Source organism: Myxine glutinosa, chromosome 1 (assembly GCF_964187855.1).
Source record: "Myxine glutinosa chromosome 1, kmMyxGlut1.1, whole genome shotgun sequence".
Classification (NCBI taxonomy): domain Eukaryota; kingdom Metazoa; phylum Chordata; class Myxini; order Myxiniformes; family Myxinidae; genus Myxine; species Myxine glutinosa.
Genome location: NC_136261.1, coordinates 217,378,444 through 217,390,568, shown reverse-complemented (window position 1 = coordinate 217,390,568; position 12,125 = coordinate 217,378,444).

The window sequence follows — 12,125 nt, the reverse complement described above, 5'->3', positions numbered from 1 at the left end:
TTAGAATTATGCTTCATAATTATCCTTTAGAATTATCCTTTAGATCCCTTAATAATTACCCTTTAGAATTACGCTTTAGAATTACTCTTAGGATAACCTTTTAGAATTAACTTTTAGAATTACCCTGTAGAATTACACATTAGAATGACCTCTTAGACTTAGAATTACCCTTTAGAATTTTACTTTATAATTATCCTTTAGAATTACCTTTTAGAATTAGCTTTTAGAATTACCCTTTAGAACCCATTATAATTATCCTTTATAACCCATTAGCTTTACACTTTAGAATTAAACACGGTGGTTTGGAAAGGTTCTTCATTTTTGACGGACGGATGGACGGACATAGCCAAATATTGAAGTGGCTTTACCGCTTAAAAACCTGCACACAATCACCCTGAAAGTTCGACAAGTTGGTGCAAAGGCAGCGGAGTGCGCTCACGTCCGATGTGATGTACCGTACTAGAGCGTTGGTTCTGCCCAAGCAGTTTGTCGGCCAGGATCATACTGGGTGGTTTGCCATCCTTCTCCCAGCAGTTGTCAGGGCAGGAATTTTGGAATTCGGTAATGGTGCCGGTGATGGCTTGCCTACTCTTTGAGAAGGACACTGTGGAATCTTTAACGTCCACAAAGTATTGCCGGCTGATGGGGCACCCAGTTCAACGCCTTTCCGAGGGACGCACAAACACTGATGAATCACCTTGCTTGTGTAACAATGACATTGTGTCGGAATTTGTCGGAATAATAGCTGTGTCGGAATTTGAACCCGGACTAGACAGCTTAGAGGCAAGTGTGCATACCTCAAGGCCGTCCTCTTACGTGTCTAATCTGGGTTCGATTCCCAATCTGACAAAACCAGTCGGATATCTTGCTTGGCAGGCAGGTGTGTTGCCTTGCAAAGCATGCCATCCCTTAGGGCTTCGGTGGATATTAAATTGGCTGTCCTCTTTGCTAGCATTGTTTGGTGGACGTTAAATTCCCACCCAGTCTTTAGCAAAGAGTAGGTGAGTTACTACTAGCACCATGAACAAATTACAAATTCTGTCCCAAATCATCTGCAGTCGAACGACAGGCCTGCCCAGCCAGTTAGTGAAAGACTTGTGCCAAAAGCGGTCTCCGGCTGAGCCCACAAAAAGGAGGGCATAGATGGAGGCATTAAAAAAAAGTTAGTAGTAGTAGTAGTCCTAGTAGTAGTTGTAGTAGACACAAATCGCTAACACCCCCTCACCACCCCTCATTCCCTCCCAAGTTGTTTATTGTTTTTTAAAGTGAAGGTTCAAATGTAAACAAAATAAAACCACAAAATGTTGAAATGATAATGTATAGAGATGACTCTCAGCAATTCATACAAAGCCTAAACTATGGGAGAGATGAATGAAGGTGGTGGTGGTGGCCTTCGGAAGAGAATGTCCATAATGTGCAAGTTCATTCGAAAAGGGTGTGGATAAGTGAAATCAAGTTCATTGTAACAATAACATTGGGATAGAAAGCCAAGAGGAGTTGGATAGTCATGGTAGCATTGTAAGGCTGGGAAAGAAAAACAAGTGAATTTATAGATTCATATGCAGTTTGTCTCAGCTGCGAGCATCATCAATGGGAGTCGGGTTTGCTGCTAAAACAGTGCCACCTGTAGAGTAGGCAAGGAATTTGTAATGTATTCAGAGGGTGCAGGCAAGAAGTCATCTACTTTTCATGAAACACATGTAATCTTTAACGTCCACCAGCTAATTCTAACCGAGACAACAAGCTTAAAGTCTATCCAAGGTAAGGCACACTTTGTGATACAATGCCCTCCCTACCTGTGAAACACGAATCCAACAGATTATAGTCCAGATAGGGAATCCAACCTAGCCTGTGCACAAGTTAATGGAGTGTTGATATGGTACAGTGCAGGCATGTATGTTGTCCTTAGTGGTCTCCTCATCTGTCTTAAGCTCAATTTTAGAGTATGGCATATCCTTGTATGACAAACAAAATGGAACTCAAAGGAGACATGAGAATTCCAAAGTACCAGAATCTACATGAAATTGAAATAAATACTTAAATAACAGGAAAGATTTGTGCAAAAATACTACAAATAAAATGTTAAGATATTGTCACGTCAGAGGCTCGCAAATGCGATATGCCTCAGCTTGGCATATTTGATCCCACAAACAGCCAAAAGGTGGTAATCTAAACTGCGTTCAAATACGAATTACCCTGCGCTCGGATTCACCTTTCGATGCCCCAAGGTTATTCCCAATTAAGCCAAATTTGGCAGTTGAACATGTGCGCGAAGTGAAAAATGGGAAACATCTCTTGCCCTTATAATGCTTTATTTTCGATAAAAAGAAAAGAGATATGGGGAGAGGAGGTGGATGAGACATGGGGAACGGAACAAACCATGCAACATAACAGACACATATAGGGAGAGGGAATGTACAAATTTATATACAATGATAAATAAACAAAACAATCCTAACCTAGCTATGACGCCACACACCGCACTCTTACTAACAAAGGGAAGCAGGCCAAGACTTTCCAATTGCACAATGGCGGTCGGGCGTTGCCGCGCGTGTCACTTTCTGGATCGGGGCAAACAACATGAATGCACTCTCCTCCTTGTTCCATGGCAGCGACAAAGAGAGTGGGACGGCGCTCTCTCCCTAGCGTTCATCCCACCATCCCACCCCCCCCCCCCCCATCCAGAATGTTCCTGCAGTTCTCAGGCTGTTTACTACATCATCCACCTCCTGCCCTTGGCAGATTCGCTATAGCTGCTCTGCTGCCCAACTCATCGCCATGGCTTGCTTGCAATGGTCGGACAGTTCGTAATCAGTGGTGTTGATTACGAACTGTCTACAAGTCCTCACCTTGTCCCACCTACTCCCACCTACTGTTTATAAGAGTAAATCTGCACGAGACAAATCACACGGACCATACCATAGGTTTACTATACATTCTAACTATGGATCCCAATTCCACCCTCCACTCCTTCCATGTACATATTTGTATATATATATATATATATACATCTATATATATATATATGTATATATATTGTTGCGGATATGAGGACTGTATATTTTTTTGATTGTGTTGTATTGTGGTAAATTGGTGTGAATTATTATTATTGTTGTTATTGTTATTCTGTGCCTCCTGCCTCCGGAGCTGTGTAAAGATCAAAAGGGCGTTCCATAATTAGTCCACAAGCATACACGTCAGCCAATCATAGAATATCCATGTTCGATAGTTATATCTTATTCTGTGTTTTAGGATAAGGCTGTGTCTTCCATTAATAGAAATACTCCATTGCACCAGTGAAAGAGATAGATTCCCTTCATTCCCACTCCCAAAACTTCCATTCCCATTCCCAAAACCTCCCTTCCAATTGCCTTCCGCATTTTGGGCGGTTTTCTTCAACCACCATTGGCCACGAGGCAGGGTTGGGGAAGAAAGGCGTGTCTCCACCTCGTCATAGAGGGGAGGAGTGAGCCAGCCCCACTCGACCAACCATGAGCCAGGGGTTTGGCTAGAGAGGGCGGAGGAAGAGCGATCGGGGAGGTTCGCAAAGGTTGAGGGGCGGGGGCCTATATAACCCAAGGCAGGGCGTGTCCAAGGGGGAGATGCGCTTTTACAGAGGAGAGCAGAAGACAGAAAGGCCTTGAGTTGGACTAAGCAAGAGAGGAAGTTGTTGGCCTGGGTGGGACTAAGGAAGAGGGAGAAAGAGTCCTGAAGCTTGTGAGGGAAGGAGAGAGAACCCGTCACACCAACCTCCACCAAGCGTTCACCTCCACCAAGCTCCGCGTTGGCTCCACCAAGCGTTCACCTCCACCAAGCTCCGCGTTGGCTCCACCAAGCTCCGCGTTGGCTCCACCAAGCGTTCACCTCCACCAAGCTCCGTGTTGGCTCCACCAAGCATTCACCTCCACCAAGCTCCGCGTTGGCTCCACCAAGCGTTCACCTCCACCAAGCTCCGCGTTGGCTCCACCAAGCGTTCACCTCCAGCCATCCACCTCCTGCCATTCCTGTCATTCCCCGCGTGAGTCAGTGTCTTGTTTGTTCTGTCCTGGGTTAATTAAGACTGTAGGTAAGCTAATCATTTTCACTGTGTCACCTGCGTCTCATGTGCCTGTAAATAAACGTGACTGCTTGCTTTTTGCTTGTGTGTAAATAATAATAAACCCAGTCACTCTTCTGTCCGTCTTCTCGTTTTATTCCTTTTCCTCTTTGCATTCGGTCGTTTTAGTCTTTTCCAGATTGGGCAGCTACGGTGCAATACGGCCAAAGTTAGGGTGGAATCGGGTAAGTTTGTTAGGTCGCGGTCACCAACCGCTCGGTCTACAACATCTAACCGCGATCTGTAACAATTGGTTGTCAGGAGTTGGATTCGGACCTGGGACTAAATTTGTTAGGCCCAAATTTTGGAACACCAATTGTGTTATCAGTAACAATTGGTGTCTGGGAGTGAGATTCGGAGCCCAAACCAAATTTTTTTTTAAAACATCTAGAAAAAATTTGGTCAAAAATTTGGAGCGGCCGAAATTTGTTTTGTTTTACAAAACCTGAATTTTGGAAATCGCGCCATGGCTGGTCAAGGCGATCGGATGCCGGTGGGTGAGCTAGAGGAGGGGTTAGGAGTAACCCAGGATCAAATGGAGGGGAGCAATGAGGAGGCGGTTGAGGGAGTATCAGACGCACAAGATGGCGTCCTCGCGCACATGGTTGTTGCGGCACCAAATTTAGTCGCGGCAGCCGAGCCCGCAGTGCCAATGGACTTTTGCCTATTTATGACGCATTTCATGGCATCTATGAAGGGTGATAGTAGGGGATTGGATGCAATGATGGCTACCCAGGGAATCGACATGAAAAAAAGGAGGAAGGAAGCAAAGGACAACCCGAAGGAATATCGGGAGCAAATAAACGACAGCATAAAAAAAATGGGGGAGTTCGTAGACGGCATGGGAGGCGGGAGAGGCACATCGGTGCACGACGAGGTAAAGCAGGTCGAGAAGCACTGGTTGAACGAAGTGGAGGAAAGCACGGGTAACCGGACCGGGGTAGAAATCGCGACACGGGGTTTGGAAAAGCCGGCGACCGATGAGGTAGAGGGAATTTTATTAAAGCCAACGGTCGTCGAGGTGAGTAAAGAAAAAGTGGAAGTGGGCATTGAAATTGAAGAGACCGGGGACTTAGAAAACCACTCGCGGCGGGAGGAAAAGATGGAATATGTGCAAAGTCCCTGCTCACATCACGATGCTGTGCTTAACCCAAATGGAAGTTTGCAGGTTTTGGTGCAGGGAGGAAGAAGAACCCCGAAGGTGAGACGTGCTGTGTATTGTGCGGGAAGATTTTGTAAGAGGATGTTTGGCGACAAAAGAATTTTCGCGCGCTTGGGATCGAGGAGGCATCCGGGCGTTGGTGAAGGGTCCCGTGTGAGTGGAAATGGCACGCGTGGGAGGAAAAAGTGTGCGTCGGCGAGTGGGTGTGCTATAAAGTGTGGGAGTGAAACCGAGTGCGAGCGAGAATGCACGTCGGGGTGTACGGAGTGTACGTGCGAGGGTGAGAGTGACACGAGGAGTGAGTTGGTGGTGGAGCGGGTGCGAGAATGCACGCTTGGAATGGTTGAGGGTGTGCGAGGAAGCACACCTGAGTGGGTCATGGCGCGAGTGTGGGAGAGCCCATCTGAGCGCGTTAGTGGGTGGATGCCAGAGTGTACGCCCATGGTGAGTGTTACGGAGGACGTAACGGAGGAGAGGTGTGGACCGAAGTGTGCGCAAGAGTGTGCGCGAGAGGTGTGGTGTGTAACAGAGAGAGCGTTGGTGGAATGTACGGACGGCGTTGGAACGCCAGGTTTTGGGAGGGTGAAAGGGGTAGCGTATGCGTGTGAGCATGCAAGTAAAGCATCGACGGTAACCAGGTTAGTGGTTAGGGCGACGGATAGCCGATGCGAGCACTCGGGGCGCGGGGTGCTTTGTTGGGTGCGAGGCCCGGCGCGGGTCGATGCTGCGTCGCTTCTCTTCGAAGCGTCGTTGCCGATTCGGGCTTGGCCCCGCCCCGCACGGTCGAGTCCGGGCTTTGTCGGGCGAGGCGACCGGTCCGGTTCAAGGGCGAGTGGGAGGAGGCGGAACGGTGCCCCCTCGTGGGGACGGGGTTCCGACCGGGGGAGATTGAGCCATCGGGCCCGGGACCGCAAGGTGCCGCGCCGAGATGGTGCGTGGAGCCTCGGTCCAACCAAACCACCTCCCTTGAACCGAAAGCCGGACGGATTCAACCTGCAGGCAACCAAACCACCTGAATTCATTGCTCGGCTTTACGAACCGAGTTTAATGATGTCACGACGCACCGAGGCTAGGATATAGTGGACTGTGATGATGATAGTAGTGATTTGATACGAAATTTATAATAGTGGGTAGAATTGGCAGTAAATGGAAAATTTTTGAATTGGTTGGAATCTGGACGAACAAAATTGATAGTGAGAGACCCCCGATGTGGTGGGATGGCAAATCCACCATCCCTCACAGAGTGGGGCAAATGCGCTATAGGTTATGGGGTGATGGCAGTGAAAACTAGCCCGGGTGGGTTAGGTTATATTGATAGGGATCTAGCGAAGATGACATTAGGTGACGTTAAGGTTTAGTTAGTGACTGATACCTGTAGTGGGGACGCAGGTAGATTAGCGTGGATGATAATGACGTGGGAGCGCAATAGTTTAAAGGGACGACTGGGAAGCGCAAGTTTCAGAGGGGAGTAGTTAGCTGAGATGATGCCGTGTGTGTGAGGATTGAACAGGTGTGATTGCACAGGTGTGCAACTGAACAGGTGAATGGAGCAGTGTTTGAGTGATAGTAGTGGTGACTGTGTATTGTGATGACCAAATGGTCCAGGAAGAAAGGAGGGTGCAGGTGGCACCAGGCGTGAGGGCACAGGTGTGCAACGACAGGTGAATGGAGGACAGGTGTATGGAATAAATGGTATGGAGTATTGGAATGGATGGTCGTGGAGTGAGTATGGTGGAAATTGTGGAGTGGAGTGGATGGTGCGAAGGTGTGAATGGGGGAAGAGTGGACCCCCATCACGGATACCCGGGGCGGGTAGTGTAAGTGTTAGGTAGAGGGTATAGGTAAATTGTGGTTGGATATTGGCATCTGTGGTGCGGGTGAAAGAATGGTCTTTGAATGGGTGCAGTAGTGTCGTGGAAATGGCTGGGCGTGTAGCCTGTTAGTGTGTGTAGTTGGTTGGGCGCTCCACCACTGTGAGGATGTCGGCCAGGTGAGGCCGCAGGTGGGCTCTGGGAGCCGGTAGTAGTTGTTGTGGATGGGGCCCGAGGATCCGGAGGACGGACCCGGGTAGCCCAGTGCCAGAGGGCACCGAGAGGGGTGACAGAGCCAGGAGGGGCCTGCCCCAGTTAGATAGGTTAGGGTGAGGAGCTAGGTAAGCTCGGGTGGCAACTACAGTGGTGGAGGTGTGCAGGTGGGTAGACCTGCTGGGAGAGCTACACGTCGCAGCCCAGAAATTGTGCGAAGGCACCGGGAGATGAATCGGGGGAGTGAGACCCCAAAATTGAGAAGCACCACAGTTTGGTCAATGGGAATTGGTTGTTAGAACCCATAGTGTAAGTTGGCCAATGGATTGGCAGGGAAAGACCCCGGGTAGTGTAAAGTGTGTTAAAATCATTTAGAGAATAGTTAGGATGAAGGATCTCCTCGCACCATCTGCATCCACTCACCTGAGGTGACAGGTACTCCACACCATGCCATGGTTTGATTATTTTTTATGATGCAAATGTTTGGATTGTGAGACGCATCATGACGTGGGTGTGACATTGTGCTTTGTTGTTCCATCTCTTCCTCCCTATGAGGATTGATGATGAATTGGGTGATGGCAAATTTTGGTTAGAGGGATTGTGGAGACGAATTTGGTATAGGAGAAATATGGGAAAGACGTGACAGTAGTGACGAATTTGTAAATGAGTAGATTTTTGTACATATGGGGTAAGGGCAAGGGTAGGGTAGGTGACAGGGGGGTGACGTACGGTAGGGACGAGCTTTCTCACTTCGCCCTCCGTACGCATTTCGCCTTGCATTGCCTTATTGATGTGTACCCTTGTGACCTTACCCCTCGCTCAATTGTCTTTCCCCTTTTGTCTCCCACATGACCTGTGCGCCATTGGGTGCCGAGGGGAGCGTGCGTGGGTCGGCCATTGTGCGCCCGAAATTCCCAGAACCAGCTGTCTGCATCGATGCACCACATTATGGACCACATGTCTGTGGCCGAGCACCACTTATGGACCCCATGGGTTGGGGCATGGCCCCTCTGCTGGAACCGGCCATGAGGGCCCGAAATCTTGCTGGTGGACCTTGGCCACAGGGCACCGATGCCCCACAGGTGAACCACACATAGTCGGCCCTGTGGGCCATAAATAAAGAAAATAAAAAGGACACATTGGGCACACTTTATTGCAAATAGGCCGCCAGTAAGCAAAGCAAAAGAATGACAACATCTGGAAGACAAATAATAATAACCAGCAGAGGGAGCCGAAGAGCAAGAGATCACCTGCAGGGTTAGGGGTTGTTTGGTTATTTTTATTCATGAACAGTGGTGACTGCACCGATTGGTGCTTGGGTGCTTGTATTGGTGCGTTTTTGGGTGCGTTCATGGTGCGTCGATGCAGAGCAGACTGTCTCCCCTCCAGAAAGAACAATTACAGGTCCTGGGTTAGTCTTGTAAATAAAAGTAGCATCAAGTGTAAATAATGCTTCCCACCGTCAGTGTGTAGTTTGAAGACCATTCCGCAATTCGGTTAACTGTGGGCGTAAGTCTGTTAGGCAGGGTGCAATGGAGCAGCGGGACACATTTATTTATGTCGCACTCAGGGTCAGGTTAAAAGTAGAGGGAACTACACCTACGTGTCACACTAAAAGTAAAAGTTGTAGGCCCGGGTCGTGCCTAAGAGGAGGAGGGTGCAGTGTTGCGGATATGAGGACTGTATATTTTTTTGATTGTGTTGTATTGTGGTAAATTGGTGTGAATTATTATTATTGTTGTTATTGTTATTCTGTGCCTCCTGCCTCCGGAGCTGTGTAAAGATCAAAAGGGCGTTCCATAATTAGTCCACAAGCATACACGTCAGCCAATCATAGAATATCCATGTTCGATAGTTATATCTTATTCTGTGTTTTAGGATAAGGCTGTGTCTTCCATTAATAGAAATACTCCATTGCACCAGTGAAAGAGATAGATTCCCTTCATTCCCACTCCCAAAACTTCCATTCCCATTCCCAAAACCTCCCTTCCAATTGCCTTCCGCATTTTGGGCGGTTTTCTTCAACCACCATTGGCCACGAGGCAGGGTTGGGGAAGAAAGGCGTGTCTCCACCTCGTCATAGAGGGGAGGAGTGAGCCAGCCCCACTCGACCAACCATGAGTCAGGGGTTTGGCTAGAGAGGGCGGAGGAAGAGCGATCGGGGAGGTTCGCAAAGGTTGAGGGGCGGGGGCCTATATAACCCGAGGCAGGGCGTGTCCAAGGGGGAGATGCGCTTTTACAGAGGAGAGCAGAAGACAGAAAGGCCTTGAGTTGGACTAAGCAAGAGAGGAAGTTGTTGGCCTGGGTGGGACTAAGGAAGAGGGAGAAAGAGTCCTGAAGCTTGTGAGGGAAGGAGAGAGAACCCGTCACACCAACCTCCACCAAGCGTTCACCTCCACCAAGCTCTGCGTTGGCTCCACCAAGCGTTCACCTCCACCAAGCTCCGCGTTGGCTCCACCAAGCTCCGCGTTGGCTCCACCAAGCGTTCACCTCCACAAAGCTCCGTGTTGGCTCCACCAAGCGTTCACCTCCACCAAGCTCCGCGTTGGCTCCACCAAGCGTTCACCTCCACCAAGCTCCGCGTTGGCTCCACCAAGCGTTCACCTCCAGCCATCCACCTCCTGCCATTCCTGTCATTCCCCGCGTGAGTCAGTGTCTTGTTTGTTCTGTCCTGGGTTAATTAAGACTGTAGGTAAGCTAATCATTTTCACTGTGTCACCTGCGTCTCATGTGCCTGTAAATAAACGTGACTGCTTGCTTTTTGCTTGTGTGTAAATAATAATAAACCCAGTCACTCTTCTGTCCGTCTTCTCGTTTTATTCCTTTTCCTCTTTGCATTCGGTCGTTTTAGTCTTTTCCAGATTGGGCAGCTACGGTGCGATACGGCCAAAGTTCGGGTGGAATCGGGTAAGTTTGTTAGGTCGCGGTCACCAACCGCTCGGTCTACAACATCTAACCGCGATCTGTAACAATATATATATATATATATATATATATATATATATATATATATATATATATATATATATATATAATCATGATTTGTACACTTTAATGACTTATACATAAACTATCTTCACTTCTAAATCGCTATCAAACAACGAAAAATATGAACAACCATTCTTATACACATTTACACTGCATTCTCAATACTTTTACTTTTGTGGGGGTAGGTGGGATGAAATAACTTAGTCGAGATATAATCGTGTAGATTTAGAGAGCTCCGCACGTCGCGAAGAAAAAGAACCTCGATGTAACTAAGTTGGGACTCTTTATAGTATAAGATCGTATATGTGTCTCCATATGAGGGGTGAAGCTATGCTAATTAGGTAGGGCTTAAGGATAAACCCCAGTGTGTAATTGCCCTGTGATTTTTCACTTCGTTGTTATTGCATCAAAAAGGGCCGCCATTACAATAACTACAACGATCGCACTGTAAATGGATTCATTCGCTCACAACGCCGCCAGGGCTAACGAACACCCAGCACATTTGCCGATCGGCACGCCAGCCCCGCCTGACGGCCTGGGAGGCCACGCCCCGGACTTCGTGATTGAGTTGCGCTCGGTGATTGGACAGAGAGTGTGACGTCATCGTGGAACATTCAAGAGTGAAGAGAAAAGACACCGTCGTGCCATCTTGCTTTTCTGGTCCTGGCTTTGATAGTGGGCAGTCACATTTCCTCCTTGTTCCGGTTTGGTTGCGGGCGTGTGGTCTTTGGTTCGTGTGCGATCTTGGGAAAGGGCTGGTGAGAAACAGCGGTTCGGGACAGTCGGAACTACAAGGCACAGGATCGACGTCAGCGGTAGACTGGGTCCTTGTCGTGTTTCCTCTAGATGTCGAGGAGCGCGATTCCGCGCAATTTTGTGTGTTTCCCTCACAGTGGTTTGAAGGCGACGAGCGACCAGCTAGCCTTACCAGCCATTTGTGGACGCAAAGCTGAGTGCCGGCCGATTACCAAAGCATTATTTATTTTCTTTTACTTTCGTTTTCCCCTGTTTGTATACAAGTCTGAGTGGAGACGTCGCAATTAGCAATTTTAGTTTTTACCTCACCTTCCATTGTTATTTGCATTCAGTTTCATTAAATTTTTATTTGTCGAATTTTACTTTTCATGTATCGTGGATTTTGCTGTCCCTTCTTTGTGGCTGTGGGTTTGGATTAACCCCTGCGTGTGTTCTCAATTAGATAAGGCTTGGGCCTTCCCGCACACGCCAAAGACAATCCTGCCAAGGTTCGGAGTACGCCTCGGAATTTAAGCTCATTACGGCTATCCGTCAGCTCGGGCATCTTAATCCCTGGCGACGCGACAATACATAATACCCAATTTTGTCATAATTTGCTGTATATAGCATCTTCTTTCGAAAAAATATATTGTAACAAAAATGACTTCCAGGTTAATGATTGTAATTCTGATGAATCATACTCTGTTAGAGAGCATCGGTGCTGCCGAAGCAACGAGGATTATACTGGGTGGTTGGCCATTGCTTTGACAGCAGTAAGAGCAGGAAGTTGGAATTTGTCCATGGTTCCGGCGATAATTCGCCTACTATTCGCGAAGGCCACCGTGGGATCTTCAACCTTGACCAATTAATGCCGGCAGATGGGACGCCCGGTTTAACATCCATCTGTGGGACGTGATAGGGATATTTTTTAGACAGTAGTATGTAATAGATGAATCAAGAAATTCAATGTCCATAACCTTGTCAGAAGATGAATCACAAATTTTAATTCCCGAGGAGGACAACACTTTCTGTCTACAAGGAAATACACAGCCAGAACCAATAACCTTTATCAAACCACAGAAGAGCATATTACAATTCACAAATTACATTGCAAGATTCA